This window comes from Chelonoidis abingdonii, chromosome 4 (genome assembly GCF_003597395.2).
Source record: "Chelonoidis abingdonii isolate Lonesome George chromosome 4, CheloAbing_2.0, whole genome shotgun sequence".
Classification (NCBI taxonomy): Eukaryota; Metazoa; Chordata; order Testudines; family Testudinidae; genus Chelonoidis; species Chelonoidis abingdonii.
Window position 1 is genome coordinate 130,776,101 of NC_133772.1, and position 14,820 is coordinate 130,790,920.

Here is a 14,820-nt window from a genome sequence, read left to right on the forward strand (position 1 = left end):
GAACAGGCTGATGCTTAAACTGAATAATTAAACTTTAAAATAGGCTGATGCTTACATTAACTGATTGGAATTAAAAAGCACTCAACGAACATTTAGTCAGTCATACTCTCGGTTGGCTGAATGTTCCAAGCCTCTCAGGTCTGTACAGAGTGTGGTTTTGTGCAGTGGAAAAGATGATGTGACAGGTGGGTAATTGAACCTTCAGAGAAAACACGATTCCTGCCATAGAACTGGATCTGAGGCCCAGTGAGGTTACCTCTTTTTATGAGAAGGCTCTTACATTTTCTGTGCAGGGGTTGTGACCTGCGACAGAACATGCAACTTCTCTTTGTTTCATTATCTCCCACCCCTCAGGCCCTCTTTGATAGACAGTAGATAGATAACATCCAAGGGCACCCTATAAAATCCTTAGCCTGAGTTGCTGATGCTTACATTGAATTACTAGAGTTAGAATGAGCTCACAGGGAAGCACGGGGGTGTTGTCCACTGCATGGAATAGGCAGACCTACTGTATTTGTCAAATGCAAGCCTCTTGTGAGCAACACTTGATCTGAACGTGATCTTTTGAGAGCACATTGCTTTAATAGCTGTCTTCACATAGGTCACAGCTTGGAGACCTATGTGTTTAAAAAGTACAGTCTCTGGGCTAATGTTTTTAGCAGGCCCACAATTAATGATCCTGGAGCATAACTACTTTATGGATCAGTTCAGAGTTCTGCAACATAGGATGCCTGACAACTCTATGCACTAATAATAATAATAATTAAAAAACTACTGCAACCAAGATTTTTAAAATAAGACATTACATCAATTTAATTTGTTGCCAGTCAGTGTCAAGAGCCTCAGCCTGGAGCAATTTCCCTTCCTGTTCCCCTTCCCTGCTCTTAATCTAGCTTTAAAAAATAGCCAGACAGGAATCTCTTCTGCTAGACCTGTTAATGCCAGACACGTAACCCTAGGGAGTTTTTCAGACAATAGGATCTGCCACAAATATATAAACATACTGAATTTTGTTTCACCCAGTGCTGCTTTCAGAGAGTGGCTGAGGAAAGGGTTGGTAGGATGCATATTGCCTTCACTGTCTTCCCCCCGACCTCATATTTCCTACAGGTAGTGCCTTCAGCTTCTGAAAAGGAAACTTCTATTGGTATGTCTCCCATACAGCAGGGAATGACCCTTTCATCCTGGGTAGACAGCCTTGCGCAAGCAGCCCTGGGTCAGAGCTGGAGCGGCTAGCCCGAGTTGCAACATCCACACTCCTGTTTTTAGAATGCTAGTTCAAGCTGAGGTTTGCTCCCTGCTGCAGTGTAGACATACTCTATGTCTTGCTCTACTTGGGGGATAAGGTTCTGCACACAATTAGGGCCCACCCAAGGAAGACTTTAACAGCAATTCCCTTACTCCTATCAATACACTCAGTACTGCTAAATCTACGTAGCCAAAAGAAGTGGTTTGAGAGTGGCTCACCATGCTTGTACTTCGAGGTAGAGAAGCAGACTTTCCAGCTGGCATTTCACTGATTTGAGAAATCATGGTTTCTGCAGGCAGGACAGGACTTCCTCTCAATGAGACACCATTGCCAAATGGTCCTGTATCCAGAGACAAAGACCTCTCTAACTTGTGTATTCGTGGCCCAACCACAGTGTCATCGCTTCTTAATCTTTCTGGGTCTGTCTTCTGAAGACCTTTCCTGACCAGAGTGTTCTCTTCCCAGCTTTCAGGAGACTTCTTAATACGTAAGTCTTCCAGGCTTCTTCCACCAGCCGCACAGGTGTTTTTCAGCTTAGCAGCTCTAAATGCCCTCACACTCATGGGATCGAGCACTCTGAGAGTAACTTCATTGAGAAACTGAGAGAACTTGAGCTTTGCTTTAATTTTTTCTTCCATGATAGAGACAGAGCTCGATGATCTTTGACTCACAACACTCAAGTCAGATGCAGACGAGCTGCTTTTGGTTTGCCTGTAGTGCTTTTGGCTGATGTTTCCCACTGGATATAGAGAAGAGTGCTCCCGACCAGGGTTTTTTTCACCTCCCTTCTGACGGTGCTTTAATCGATAGGATCGATAGCCTTCATCCTTATTTTTGCTGTTAACAAAGTTTTCAGTTTCTGACCTGGTGCTGCTCTGTAACTCAAAGCTTTCCTCACTGGAACTGCGGGGTTTAGCGTAACTGTCTGTTGTTAAAACTCCCGAGAGTCTCCCTTCAAAGTCGCTTCCTGCTCCAGGTGCATGTGCAAAGGCAGAGACACACCGTGCTCTTTCTTCGGTCATTGCTCCAGGTCCCTCCTGCTTAGTGGGTCTGCCATGCACAACGCTTTCTGAACACTTTGACAATGCCTCCATTTCTCTTTATGCATTCATGTATAAGCTGTGACCAGTAAAGTGACAGTCCTTGCCTAGCCACACAACACAGACGTCTCTCTGTGACGCACACAGGCATCCAGCCTCCACACTTTATCATACATCCTTCAAAACTGGATCAATAGCACATTTGCATTGTTTTAATTAGTCCTACTGATCAACTAAATCTATAGCACATGTAAATTTTCCAGGGGCTCTCATTGATCCCGAGTAGCACATGATATATTCCTGTTTGTTGAACTGTGAATCAATCTACAACGATGTAAATCAATTCTTACCAAGTAAGAGCTGGGGTGATTCTGTTGGAGGACTTTTTAAAATCAGATAACAGAAGGTCATAGTACAGTTCCCCCATCCTAATACTATCAATGTGGTCTCTTCTATTAGAAAACCAGTAGCAGATCTAAAAGGGTCCCTAACAGCAAAGAGAGAAAGGTATTCTTAATTTTCTGCCTGCTTTCTCTCTAGATTAAAATTTAATGGCCCTTTATTTTAAAATAAAAACATTAAAGGCAAAGTTCCATGTTGTGAACAGGAGAGGAGGTAATAGAAGAACTGGCACTTTTAAAGCACCTTTCATTTGAGACTCTTCAAGTTCTTTTACAGATGTTCATGATTTATGCATGTCTAAATAGCCCTGTGAAGAAGGGAAGCAAGATGCTGATTTTTACATATGTGCAAACTGAGGTTAAGAGCAATGTTCTAACCTTATAATCTGCCCTAAGTGTGGGGTACCATGTAGCTGCACAGTGCAGAGAATGACCTGTGACTAAGCCACAATTCTTCCTCCTGGCTCTGCTGTAGGGAAGGAAGTAAGTTGCTGTTACATGACTTCACAGTCTCCTAGTTACAGCCAAGTTTTGCAGACATGGAGGCTTGGATGTGTCAGATAAGATTTGCATTGGATTCAAATCAGAGATGCACTGTTGCTATTTGCTCACCAGAAATCTGTTGCTTTTATATAAAATACTTTCCACTATTTCATGTGGACCGTGACACTTTCTTATATTTGGTGAAAGGTCCTTCTGTGACTCGGAACCCTCCAGACACAGAGAGAGTGGCTGAAAATGGATCAGATCCATTCTTCATCTTGGTGTCAGTTCAGAAGCCCTTCTTCCCCCTACCATTTCAAGATGAAATGTGCTGGTTTGGTGGAAAGGCTAAAGAACTTCTTGCTGTTGACAGTAATACAATCATTTTCATGACACTTTCAGCAGCATTTCCTATTAAAGATGAGAGAATTCACTGTGCAACCTGAATTTAGGCCCAAGTTCAATTATCTACGAACACAGATATCTGTATATTTATTGTGGTTCACTTGAGCAAGTGGGAGTGTCCAAAGATGCAGAGGTCTGGCCTAATGCATCCCAGCACTTCTGAGTCTCAGGCTCCATTAGTATCTGACAAAATGGAAGTTCTGGCCAGCTGCAATTTGAAACATTTATTTGCCTATTAGTTCCAGAAATGGAGCAAAACTCTCACTCAAGATGGACTCTTTAATAGCAGCTCACATGTGTTTGGTGAGGAGCTGTTTTTTGTGGGATTGAACACTGTCATGCATGAGCAAGGGTATCTGCGTGAGAAGCACTAATCCAACTATCCAATACATATAAGTGATTTCATAGTGTGAATGTGGAAAAGGCTGTTACAACCAACAAACTTAAGTGATCTTTCTCCCTTCCTCAGTAACAAAGGAGCCCATTTGCTTTGCAATCTATGGTCCATGTATGAAGTGGGATATAAGGTTCTTTGTGTGTGCAAAAGAGAACAGGAAAAGATGTTGGGGTTCCTAAAGGTTTGTAGTGCTGCTTAATGCCTGACTTATTTCCCGAAACTGCTCCCCATCTTGTCCCTGAGAAATTGAACATCCCAATGTCTTCTTCAGGCACTGCTTGTTTTATAAAAGTTACCTTGTTCAATCAGGAAATGGGGCCCACATCATGTGACCTGGTGGCCAACTGCACAGAACAAATGCTCAGTTTTAAATATTCTGTAGACTACAAGCTACATGCTGTTCATTAAAATCCAACAGATTCAAATATGTTGTTAGTAGTATTTAACAGTTACAAAAACATATTCATGCTTGATTGATGGACAGCCCTAGACAGGGAAAAGGGACAAATACAAAGAATAAAATGTTTGCTACTTTGCTTCTACCTGCATTGGGTTGAATGGGTCTTCAGCATTTCATACCAGGACAGAGTTCATAGGTGCCTACTTTTCAAACTGCTGGGGGCTGCTCGGCCCCAAACTCCACCCCGCCCGACCTCTTCCCACCTAGTTCTGCCCTCTCCCCTGAGCATGCCGCGTCCCTGCTCCTCCTTCCCTGCACAGTGCAAAACAGCTGTTTGCAAGGGACAGGGAGCACTGATCTGTGGGGCTCCTGGCCAGCAGGAGTTGCCGGGGGAATGGCAGGAGCTGATAGGGGGGCTGCTGGTGGGTGCTTTGCACCCACCATTCTTTCCCTGTGGGTGCTGTAGCCCCAGAGCATCCATGGAGTTGGCACCTATGACAGAGTTCCTTTGAAATGACAGACAACTTTTTACTTGAGTGGCACTGGAATGGCTTGGGAATTCATAACACAGATCTTTTCACATCCACCCGCCTAAAATTCTGGCTAAGTCAGCTTTTACCCAAAGGATGATACCGTACAATGACTTTCCATGTGAAATCAGTTTCTCAGTCAAGTCCCTCCTGATCAAGTATCTGTGTCACAAAAACCATTGCAAACAGTGACACTCCACAAAGAGAAGCCCAATATGCACATGCTAATTTAATAAGTGTCTGCAGGATTGAACCCTTATACTGTTTCACACTATCATAATAGAATAACTTGTTACTTAATTTCCATATGGTACCTGATCTTCTGTATAAAGTGTTCTGCTCTTAATGCTATATAGAGTTAAATCTTTATAAGCATTTGAATACCTTTGAAGACTTTGCTCGTAAAGAAGATTTCTTTCTCCTGTGCAAGTGGATACATCTGTGAATAGTAATGTGTTATTGTAGTAATCCAGGCAATATTTTCAAGAGAAATAACATTAGAGAGCTATATTAACAGTTTAAATGTTGTACTATTTCGTGTTCTAATATTCTTTTGCTAGATGGATGATTGCCTGGATTCTAATAGCTTTAGAATAGCTCGTATAGACATCTTAATAAATTCAGACATTATTTTAAGGGAGAACTGAAGTTATCACTCTTAAAACACTTCAAAATGCTGGAGTCAAATTCTCAGTTGCTGTAAGCTAGTGTAACCCTGTTGACATCAGTTGAATCACTGAGTCAGTTGGAAGCCATGTGGGCTAAGTGGAACAGGAATACACTAGGAATAAAAACACATGTTTTCTACTCCCAGCTCTGCTACTGATCTGCTGTGTGACCCTGGGCATGTCACTTCACCTCTTTCTCTTGCCACCCTTTGTTTGTCTTGACTATTTAGATCGTAGTGTATCTGGGGCAGACACTCTTATGTGTTTGTACGAGCCCTGTGCACAGGGCTCCAATCTCAGTGGTGACTTCTAGGCACTATTGTAATGCAAACATTACCAATAACTGAAATACTGAACTGTGCTCAGGTGTGTCCAATTTGTATCATACCTATGGAGATGTTTAAACTTTCCCCTTTTCCCTTTTATATTAACAAAAAGGGGTAAAAAAAGGCAACACTTAGCTATCTTTCTTTCATACCTGTTTCTAATGCACCATTCACTGTAGCATCTGAGTTCACATTTTAAACGAGCCTCTCAAAATTAGATATTCCATTGGACTAGACTGATATCTCAGATGCTCCAGAATAATGACTTCTGGAGCACATCTAGTGAACCTGTTAAGAGCAGAAGGGCTTAGCAGGGCATATTAAGATTTTTTTAAAATTTTTGGGGGTAAAGGTTAATTTATGCTTATTTATGTGGTGAATGCTGTTTTATCCGGACACTTTGCACACCTGCAGGTTTGGATGAAGGTGGAGCAGGATGGAGTAGCTATCTCCGAAGATTAATTGATTCAAAGTAATATCTCTGCAGACCACAGTTCAAAGAGCTGAAAATGGAAATCTCATTTTTCTTTGAGATTTTTTTTCTCTGTTTGTTTGTTTTTGTTTTTTTTAAAAAATAACACTAATGTTTTTTAACTTTTGGGAGGCTTTATTTTCCTGCTAATGGTATCGAAAGCAAATAGAAGTTCTTTGTAGCAATACTAAAAGAACTGCAGCAGGTTGTTATGACAACTGGAAGTTTCTTAGAGTAGCGCTCGGGAAGATGTTTTCATTTTTGGGTCTTGCCTGTGAAATGTTGTTTCCATTGACTCTTGTTAGATTATTATTTTATCTTCTTTAGCACCACAATGGTTTTGCATGATTGAAATGATACCTTTTCAGTGCCTGATTTAAAAATATTCTCTATCAAACAACACATTTTTTGTTTAAACAAATCTAAAAGTTTCTCTGGTAACAAGGTGCTAATAAATACTGCACTGATTCATGTGACTAAGTTTTTTTTTAAACTGATTATAAACTACTTTTTCCCCCAAATAAATTAACTCAGAGCACTATACCATTATATTGGTGATTTCATCTCCGTAGAATACTCATCCCTTCTAATAGGGTCCAGGGCAAAAGGACATGGACTTAAATAAAACTATTAGGGGTTTCTTCCAGTTACTGCAACCTGAGCCTGTAGCCTTCAGAATTTTAGTATGTCCAGTGCCATCTGCACCATTTTTCTCCTTTTTTAATTTCATCTGTGGCATCAGCACAATACTTCTTGCCTCTCACCAAACTCTCTGCTCTTTCTCCGGTGCCACCAACTATCCTTTACACTCCTTCAGTTGTCTCAGTTTTCCTTTTCTCCCCATCTCTGCTCTAATGATCTGTACATCTCTTTCTGTTCCCATCCTTCTGAGTCCTTGTCCTTATCTTCTGCTCACCCACGCTTTTCCAGGTCTATTCTTTCACCCTGCTAGCATTCAATGTCATGAACTGATGGTTACATTGAACAAATTCTCTTAATATTTACTCTACTGCACACTACTCCCCACTAAGGCTGCTTGAAGGCTGGATCCCCTGAAATTTCATAAATAGACTTCTGGGCTCTGGATCAGGCCCTAAATGCACCATTCTTTGAGGCAACTATCAGTAGAACTATGCAGTTCTTCCCATCGCCAAATAATACAGATGTTCCTCTTCTGTTGCCCTAGGTTTGACGATGGTTTCTTGCTCTAATTGCTTCCAAAATACTGACGTGCATTTAATTCAAAGCTTTCTTGTCTAATTTCTTAAACTTTGCGGTGTTGGCATAAAAATTCATCAGCCTGGTTTCCTTTTAGCATCTTTTTGGAAAGTATTCCCATTTGCTTGTTAATGAGACACAACTCCCATTTCTAGGCAGGCTAGGTATTACATGGCATAAATGCCACACCACTAAAATTTAACTGCACCATCTTTTATAGAGCAGGTGTTCAGAATGGACAGGATATGCAATGAACTTCACCTGTGGTCACCTACCATAAGGCATCATAATTCATTACCCTCTCACTGAATGTCTTTCATCTTTCATTAATTTAATTTTAATTTATTTTTATATATCTCTAGTGAAAACTCCAATACACCTTGGTCACTTTTTCCTTATTTTACAGGGTCCCGTAGCACTCAGAACCAATATAATGGTAGACTTGTTGCTCTCTTCCAAAGCTGGCCTGCCAAATAGAACCAGTTAACATGTTAAAATGGAATTTCCTTTAGAGACCTCAATTGTTGCTAGTATTTGCTAAAATGAAAAATAGCAACTTGTCATTGATAGTGAATGACACCATCCTGGATTCTGAAAATTACTGATATACAAATTAAATGACTCCATAGACACAAGACACTCAACCAGGGGTTGTAATATACTTCTTCCATACTTGCATCAAGGCTTGGCAGGATTAGATTTAAATCGATACACGTTGCTAAATGTCAGTTGCAATTGTGAGGTTGAAATCAATGAAAAAAAATTAATTGGTAATAGCTGGCAGGATTACAGCTTTTCTCCCTCCCCGCCCCTGTCTTGCCCATGTGGGGATTGGGTATTACTGGCTCTGCAGCACTGCATGTCTTAGTCCTGGCTGGGGTCTCTGCAGTGCCCCACCAGGACTGCAGTCTTCCTTGCACCTTGCATCTGCAAGGCTCAGGTGTTGTCAGCTCTACAGCCATGCAGGGAGCCCTCTGCAGCAGTGCTGTCATAGCCCTGCTCCCTCCCTCACCAGCCAGGGATGTGGGAACAGTGCCTGGGCGAGAACTGTTCAGCAGCACCATTTAGTCAGGGGCTCATCCTCCTCCTTGCAGTCCTGGCAGGGGATCCCTGCTCCATGGGGCCAGGACTACAGCCTCCTTTGCTCCTTCCGCCCTGGTGTCTTAGGGCCCTGCTCTCAGTGCTGGGAGCCCTCTACAGCTCCGCTGTCCATGCTGCCCAAACTCCAATCCTACCCCCTCATCCTTAATTTCCAACAACTGTAAAAATCCTAACACTTCAAAATAAAAAATTCTTAAATAAAAATCTGTATCAATTGTCAACATTAGAAAAAAAAAATGAAAACCAAATTCTGCCAAGCCTGCTTACATCCTAGCAGATGAAAAGGGACTGGGAGTAGGGGCTCTCAACAGTCATCCATCATAAGAACGTAGCATCTTAATCGTTTGGTCAATAATTGATCCATTTAGCTATTTTTCTCCATTCATATTAGTCATTCTGAATTTGACAGAGGTTAAACTGGCCTAAATGGTCTCTGGAAGCACAGAATACCATAAATGTTGTGAGCCTAACATTGTACAGAATTTTGTATAATCCTAGATAAACAACAAACTTGGAATTCAATTATGAAAAGACTTCGAGCAGCCCTAACTTTTCAATTTGTTTATTGGTGCACGAATAGCACGCCGCTCAGACAAACAAATCCTAGCAGGGGAAAGCAATCTAAGTCTGACTTTTCCACACTGCCTTAATTATAGTAATGATGGAACAAATTGCAGGTCTTGAAGAAGCAGGGGGCCTGGCTGACTTGCCTGTTCACTCAGTCTCAAGCAAACACTGATGTGCAAGTCATGATCTGTTTCATATGACTACCCCAGTCAGTATCTGTATAAACTGATAGCCAGTTATGTTGTTTGAACTATATTATAATTTTGCTGGGAAAGAAAATTTCTGGGGTGAGTTACTCTTTTATCTGCCTCCTGAATGTACTTTGAGTATTTTTAGTACTGAACACTAACACTAGCTTCAGTATCTTCTGAACTTATATGCCTTTGGTAAAGGTATAGCCCACTTCCCAACCACAACAATGAAAAAGTTACAGTAGAATGAAGTAGGGGCCTAAAAAAGTTGCAGTACTGCCTAGCTGAGCAGAGTAATTTTAGAAATGTTTGCTTGAGAGTTAGTAACCTGCACAATCAATATTATCTCTGCTCTGCCCTAAAACCCAACCTTCATGCTCTGCATAGCATCAGGCTCATTGTACATTATACTGACTTTGGTAGCGCCAGCAATGGGGCAGTGGCTCCTTAAAGGTAGTCTAAAGATATTCCCTGTGCTACAGGGATTCCGCAGTGTGCAGAGTGCAGATTATACTAGTAGAAAGAAGCCAGTTTCTCTCTGCAGTGGGCAGGCCTATCTACTCCCCAGATGCACCATCTGCTGCAGGCACCACTCCTTGGCCCAGACATCTCAAGCAATCAAGTACTACTTTCTGTAGCTGCTGCTGGCCCCTCCTAGCTTCCCTCCATTCACATGGGTCCAGAAGACACTCGGGCAAATATTTGTGTGCCTCACCACAACTCCATGGAGACCAAATTCAGTGCCATCTTGCATGTGCAACCAAAACCATCTCCCTCATTTCACTTATTATCTATATCTTTACACAACACTTAGACACATGCAGTATGCTCATTTCCCAGAAGCCAGGCTGGGATGGTGAGGTGGCTGCTTTCTGGCAAATATTAGAGCTGCAGCAGGGCTTCTCTGAATTACACTGGAAACCTATTGAAAGCCACTTGTATGTTGCAGGGCTTGGCTTTAGAGTTGGTCAAAAAAGTTGAATGAAAAAATGTTTAATTGAAAAATGTCCTTTTTTGGTTTAAATTGCACACATATATATAAAATATATTTTGTTTAAATCTGGTATAGCATTCATTTTTTTCTTATTTTTCTAACACCTTTGTCTCCATCTTCTCTTCTATTCCCCCTACAGCCCAACACTTATTTTCATTAATGAAATGGAGGGAAAAAAGAGGAGGGAAGTATTTGGCTGGAGGGCTGGGAGGGAAAAAAGGAGGAGGATGGGTGTGGGTGAGAGGGACAAAAAAAAAACACTTAAAAGGAAACACATATTCAAAAATGAAAATTTGAAACCAAAATGTCTTGATGATTTTTGTGTAAATTTTTGCATCAATCATTTTCTCTAATGCCCGTGGGGTGTTAAAGCTTTGTAACTGTTGTCCGTTATTTGAGCTCTACTTCATATGGGATTTTAACTATTAACTCTACAAAATACAATTGACCTGTGGGGTCTCACTGTGATCTAGCCTATAGGATGGGGACAGAAAATTCTGTAAGGCAAAGCTTGCAGAGTTTAATTTATTTGTTTCCACCAGAGGAGCTGGCTTTTGGGGGCTGCAAAGGAAGCAGAAGGCTTGGGCCTTAAAATATAGCGAACTCTTCTCCCCACTCCTTGATCCTGGAGCCTCCATGCGCATTCGGGTGGAGGGAGTCCTTCCATCTCAGCAACCTTGTTCTCAAATGCCCCCCCCGCCAAATCCTGCAACCATTTAGCAGTTACTTCAGAAGCCAAGCTACCATGTGGTGCTTTCCCCTGTGGCTAACTGGCAAAGGCCATGGAGAAGAGTGTGGGTGGGGGGGTGGCACATGCTGCTTTAAATGTGTTTAATTCCTGTTTGTATATCTATTTGGGTGTAGTGGGGAACATGCCACAAGTTTCCATTGCTTCCTGGACCCACTGTTCCCACCCAGAATTTTCACAAGTCCTTGACTCCAGGGAGCATCTGTTGAGGTTCTGTGATGACCCAAGCAGCGGTTGAGCATGTTCAGAACTGGGGTTCCTCTGTGTGTGTGTGTGTGTGTGTGTGTGTGAGAGAGAGAGAGAGCGCTGGTATGTCATTTCTAATTTACCTGTCCTGAAGAAAATGGAGGGTAGGACAGGAGGCTGTGTGTAGAATAACTGCTAATATCCCAGAATTAATTGTATGCCAACAAAAGGAATAACAACAGTTCCAAGCTGGAGGTGGAAACTGCAACACACTTGAGCCCATCTCCTATAGCTAGGTGACTAAAATCAGGTCCGGTTCCAGGCCACAGTGCACCAAATGTGTGCTTGGGGTGGCATGCCGCGGGGGGCGCTCTGCCGGTTGCCGGGAGGGTGGCAGATGGCTCCGGTGGACCTCCAGCAGATGTCCCTGCGGAGGGTCCGCTGGTCCCGCGGCTCCGGTGGAGCATCCGCAGGCACGCCTGCGGGAAGTCCACCGGAGCCGCGGGACCAGTGGACCCTCTGCAGGGACACCTGCAGGAGGTCCACCAGAGCCTCAGGACTGGCGAGCAGCAGAGCGCCCCCCGCGGCGTGCTGCCGTGCCTGGGGTGGCAAAATTGCTAGAGCCGGCCCTGATTAAAATACATTATAATTGGCTCTGTGGATAAATTTTAATAATGAATACAACTAGAATATGTCTTCTGGCATCATCCTATGCAGCGGCCTTACAGTGAAACTACACAGTTAACATCTCTCATAAAACAATAAATAGCTAGAAAGGCTGAAACCCATCTCAAGGCTCTACCAAAGGTTTTTTCAAAATCTTGATGCCCTAATTAACATTGACACAATTCTCAAGCCCATCTGAGGTTAGACGGCTGGGTGTTCTGAAGCAAAACTCCATGTTGCCATCTAAAACCTCATGATAATTCATGCTTTCCTTTAAGCTCCAGCTCCTGGAGTCATGCTGCCTATGTGAGAATCTCTACTTACTACTTTTTTAAAAGAAAGTTTCTAGCTCTCTCGTTGCAGAGAAAAGCATGGAAATGTGTCCCCCACCCCTACTGCACCTGAAAGACACAATTCACAAGCAAAATAAAAATTCTAGTGTTTTTCTTATTTTTAAAAGTCTCAAGATGTTTTGGAAGAATGAGTGATAATTTTTGACCAACTTGGGTTGGTGATAACATGCCATTTCCCTACAAGCCTCCCAGGTGTAGAAAGGCTGTTTCTTCTGACTGAAAAGGAATGGCAATATGAACAACAGAAATGCAATGCCTATATGCCACCTGAAATTGTAATACCTTCTCTTGGCTGTCATATCACACTGAAATTGCATGTCCTGATTCTGACTTACGTTGAACTATCACCAGTTGAGAGAACCCCTGTGGCACAGCTGTCAGAGTTCAGCTCATTGGTGTGCTATCATAGGGTTAACTCAAACTCTCCCAAAATTTCTCTTATCCCAAGAATTCACTACAAACCCTAATTTTCTGATCCCAGGATGGTTGTTCTTGTTTCCAGAGGAAATAGGTATTGTTCACCGTAGTCCTATGATGATGGCTTTGTTCCTCCTCTTCACATTTATTCGTTATCTCTCTGTGTGCACAATCCTCCAAAGATTTTCCATCTCTATTATACAATAAACAAGGGAAGGGCTGCTCTAGTTCCATTCTTCAGCATATTCTGAAAAGAGGTGCTCAAAAGTATGTCTGCATATAAATGAGTTGGCCTGAAGTTATGTGTGTCTCCTAAACAGGTATTGTTATGAATAATCTGAAAATAACCTGGAGAAGTAAATGTACCTCTTTTCTATTGGTCTTGCAGTAGGCTAGGGGGCTGGCTGGATTCAGAGGAAAGTGTTCTGGATATTTTCCCTGTGACAAATGAGTTATTTGAATAGTTGACTTATGTAGTAATATATTTTTCCATACATAAAATGTTGTGTTGCTGAAGAATGGTGGAAGAAAATGTTATGTTAAAAGTTTAATTGGACATTAGTAGCAGAGATGCAGCCTGTTGCATGCTTATGTAGTTACAATGAATTTCTACACTACACATATTGCTCATTCAGTATTGGTGGATCACGTGATATGTTAACGGAACCTAAGCAGCTAGTAAAGCAGCTACTAAATGAAGAAGTGTGTGTGTTACAGCAATCGTATGTAGAGACTATTGCGTTATCTGCTGCAATGACCTCCTTTCTTAACTTCCCACTACACCTGTTGTGACTTAAACATTAAAAAAATGCAGTAAAAACTGCTCCTTTTCCCTTTATTTTTCCTGACCCCACCTCACTTCATCAGGTCCTGATGAACATGCCTGGTGAGCTGTACAAATACTCCTGAGGAAGGCAGGTTACCATACGTGCCACTTGTTTTGGCAAGTGGAATTGGATTTATGCTGTCTTGCATACAAATAATTTCATCGATACATGAAAGCTAATGTTCGGGTTTAGCAACAATTGACTAATATCTTGTGTAATTCAACAGTCATCCACTATAAACATCCTCCTCCAATATTTAGTACAAATCACTAAGTATTGCTTAATAGGTATGCATTAGCGTTATTATTATTTGGGTAGAATGCCAGAATGACTTTTTTTCCCTTTTGCAGATAAAAATCACTTTCCTAATTTCATACTTAATGGCCAGTAGCATATTCTTGATGCACATTGCATTTATAATGAGAGCAAATAGGCTTGTTCCATGATATGCATTATGCGAGTGAAAGGTGAAGAATTCTTTTTTTCCCCAAAAAACCTATTATGACAGTCAAGTATAAATCATTCAATTAGCTTTCTAGCATTGCAGCTCTGGGCAGCTGCACCCATGTAATTTGCCATCTTGTACAGTACCATAATATATTAAATGTTTCCTTTTTAAAAGGCAGTAATGTCTGCCAAATTAAACAACAGAGCACGTTAAATCACATTAAAACAGGCAATTTGTGTATCAGATTGCAGCACAATGGGTCTTCTGCTGAAGAGTTTTGCTGCCTGTTATACATTTTAAATGAAGAAATATGCATGCTGTACATTAAAGGAAAATACTTACTTGAGAAGGATTCTGTAGCTTCTGCTCTGCTAGTCCACAGACTGAAATGATGAAGCCAGATTTAGAAGTAGCTTATTAAGTGCATGCTGCTTCAACAGTTGCAGCTCTTTTTTTTTTTTTTTTTTTTTTAAACTGAAAGACAGGATTGCTTTCTTTTAAGGAAACCAGTTGAGAATGAATTCCTGTCCATGCCGCTGTGAGTGCTGCAGAGCCAAATCAGCAATCTCCGAAGAACTTAAGTCATTCACAATTTACTGGTTGGGGTTTTCCTATGTTGTCACAAACTTTAATGGCATCAAGCAGGGTCACAGCATACCACTAATGAAGGAAATCACTAGCTCATCACATACAAGTGAGGCTGACACTGAGTCAATGCTATATATGATTTTAC

The 14,820-nt window shown here is 41.7% G+C and overlaps 1 protein-coding gene across 2 annotated transcripts in view; it reads right to left on the reverse strand.

Moving 5' to 3' along the window:
* The window catches only part of BEGAIN (brain enriched guanylate kinase associated), a 263,709-nt gene extending 249,110 nt beyond the window's left edge, over positions 1-14,599 (reverse strand). For both annotated transcript variants that reach the window (XM_032763503.2, XM_032763500.2), the window contains exon 1: positions 14,430-14,599. The gene's annotated coding sequence lies outside the window, so the exon portion shown is untranslated. The remainder of the gene's footprint in view (positions 1-14,429) is intronic.
* Between the last annotated feature and the right edge of the window lie 221 nt (positions 14,600-14,820).